Here is a 3,081-nt window from a genome sequence, read left to right as displayed (position 1 = left end):
TGAAGTTAGTGCAAATGCCATAAATTCTATTTGGTTAGGGTTCAATAAATTCTACTTAACTAACCTAAAAAACCAAATGCTTGGAATTCTACTTTAGGGCTCATCACCTAACTTTGGAAAACAAAAGCTTGAAATTCTTCCTCATGAGGGTTGTGAACTAGGGCTCATCGCTCGTGACATATAACCCTTGAAATTCTTCTTCATTAGGGTTTGAATCAGGGCTCATCACCTCTCACCTAACCCTAGAAACCCTAAAAACGAATTTCTACTATATTAGGGTTCCATAAGTTCCATTTACCGGACAGAGTTGTTACGAGTCCCAACCCCCAGAGCGTGCGCTTCTTGTGGCACGACGCCATGATTACATCGACGGGCTTTCGGTTAACTTGTTAGCGCCCTTTCTCTGTTTCTCCTGTAGCTTCTCCGATGATGAACCTTACTTCGATAGAACTGTCGGTCATGACGCTCATACTTTTGCAGAAATTTGGCCTGAGGAGAAGGAAGAATGGAGGCCGGGTTGCTTGCTGTATTTGGCGCTTGGTCTAACGTAGTACTTCTGGCGCTCGTCTCTGCAGACTGCTGTCCGTGTCACATGTTCTTCTCTCTTTCTCTGTCCCAGTCTTGCCTTCTCACATCTGCTGTCTCCGTGATGTGCCTGTATGCTTCTGACTTTCGTAATTATCATGAAGTCCTGCGTAGGTGGCCTGATGTGCCGTCCCTTGTCTGTCGAGGACTCGAAGCACTCTCTATACCCCGGGCCTTTCTGTAGCAGGCGCCTTTGCGTATCTGGCCCCTAAGAGTGTGCAAGAATAAACTTTTTCGGCGCTTCGTGTTGCAGGAGCTCGGTTTTCTGTTTTGCTCTCTGTGTCAAGCTTAAGTGCCACAAGTTTTAGCGGCATGATAAAGAGAATGTTGCACAAGTGCTTGCTTGTTGTATGTGCACGAGCATGACTTCTAACTGATCTAGTGTTCCGTTCGCTTTGCTTTCTGACGGTCGAGCGCTGGTGGTCTTCTCAACTGCGCTCAACATTTACTGCAAGCTGCTTTCGAAACGCTGTGGCATTCTCTGCGTTAAGTGACGCTGTCCTTTAATGGTTCGGTACACTTAGGGAGTGCCTAACATATAGTGAGCTATGTTCCCTCCGTTGTTTGGAGTCTCGATTTATTTAATTCCTTCGAAGATGAACATTCAGTTTAGGCGTCTAGTGTTGATTCTAGATTTGTATAATGCTGTTTGTTACCCTCTCAGGATACAAACGCTAACCATTGCTCAAATGTCCCGTATCGTGTAAAGGTTTGAGCAGCAAATTTGATAGGTGTGGTTACAAGAGATAATTGCCCATCCCAGTGATCAATTAGCAATAACCCTGTAGCAGAATGCAACTGTGGTGACCTTGATGCTCTCAATTGGACCGGGACAGAGTGTCATTTTCATGGCTGCAGCGTAGGGATTGTTTTCAAGTACTTTGCGTCAAGATGACTCGGGAATATGCATTTCTTCATGCTTGTGGCATAGAATACAAAGAAAAGGCATCCTTGGATTTCTTCGTGACACCTTTGCTTGGGAGCTTCGGACAAACCACTTTCGTGAAGAGCGTTGGACATTAAAATTTGGAAGCAATCCATATGCATATGAGCCTTTTCAAACCTTAAAGATCTCTTAGATCAGGATGTTTCTATCTTCTTATTCCAAGCCAGCTATACTTCCTTGAGAAGGTGAGTGGAAAATATTCTGTATCTCATGATAATAGTCCAACGATGGGTGTTCACTAATTGCTGAGTGAGTAAGCTGAAATTTAGACTCACTGTATGTGTTGCAGGGCCTCCAAACCTTTACCCCGTTACCCCTAATTAAATCGATTTGATGGCATTAGACGCATGTTGGATTCACTGACCCCTCTGGGGACCATCAAAACAATTTGTCTGTAGTTCCAAAATGGAATTACTGAACCCTCGGGGAAATTAGACCAGTTTAGCAGAGACCACCGAAATTTTGTGAGTGCTGGTTGGACAAACTTGGTAACTATGAATATCCATGACAGACAAGCAAAAGACCTTGGGTAAAGCTGAGCTCCTGGAGTTCCGATTAAAAGAAATCCTGGCCCGAAGGTAGCCTCAATAAACTACCCTGAGCAAAGGCTATGAAAGTCATTGAAGGAAATAACAAAGGTGTTAAAGAGTAACTTTTTTCTCACATATCCCTTTAATAAGCTACGTACATTACCAGCTCTGATCATGTTTTTCTCACATATCCCTTTGATAAGCTACGTACATTACCAGCTCTGATCATGTGGCGGCGGGCTACCACGTTGGCAAATTGGCAGGTTACACGGTAGGACCAAAGTTTTGCAATGCGCTTAATATCAATCCTGGAGAGATGTAAGTAATAGTTTCAAGCGAATGGAGCATGGCATCACACCATTAGACTCGGCTTCTTAGAGAGAAGTTTGAAGATCTAGAGTCTTTTCCTGCACACTTAACGCAGCCAAGATCAAAGATTTTAGTTGTCCAATTTAGTTGTCAGGCAGGTCAAGAATCTCTCTTGAACATCACCCTTCTTCTTTAGAACCATATGAACTTCAAAGCAATGTTCCCAGTACTGCTGTCGAAGTCTATGTGGTCAGCAAACGAATAGTAGTCATGCCAAAATTGCTCTTCTCATTTTGAGACTGCTGGGTTACATTCTTTCGAAAAATAATTATATCTTTAAATTCTCTTCAGAGCGTTCTCACAATGGACAGAGAGGATGGATGCCGTTACTCTTTTAGTGAATCTAGCGTGAAATGGAAGTGCTTTCAGCAAGATCCTTCATATTAGAACATTGACCCCATATAATGGTGATGCTTTCGACACATTAGTTACTCATCTCTTTCAAGTAGACACACCTTTGCCATTGGGTACTTTTTCTTCCCCCCGTTATTGATCCTTAGGAATTTCAGCCTATGCGCATACTAATTCTCAACGAGAGCAAGCCAACACTGAAAGACAACCAAGATTTCTGTTGTATGGGGTAAGCCCAAACCTTACGTGAATAATCGTTAATAAATGAATGTCTCCCCTCTCTCCCAAGTAGGCACCTTC

General features: G+C 43.2%; 1 long non-coding RNA gene across 1 annotated transcript; it reads left to right on the top strand.

The window, feature by feature from the left end:
- Nucleotides 1-252: 252 nt before the first annotated feature.
- Nucleotides 253-2,658, top strand: LOC148035707 (uncharacterized). The gene is made up of 3 exons (XR_015690994.1): nucleotides 253-388; nucleotides 481-1,716; nucleotides 1,821-2,658. It is a non-coding gene; the product is annotated as an uncharacterized LOC148035707 (long non-coding RNA).
- The last annotated feature ends 423 nt before the right edge of the window (nucleotides 2,659-3,081 follow it).

The sequence above is a fragment of the Lygodium microphyllum genome, chromosome 5, assembly GCF_053477565.2.
Source record: "Lygodium microphyllum isolate KBCC chromosome 5, Lygodium_microphyllum_v1.1.10, whole genome shotgun sequence".
Taxonomy (NCBI): Eukaryota; Viridiplantae; Streptophyta; class Polypodiopsida; order Schizaeales; family Lygodiaceae; genus Lygodium; species Lygodium microphyllum.
The sequence above is the reverse complement of the archived record's forward strand: the minus strand, read 5'-3'. Positions and strand labels throughout refer to the sequence as shown.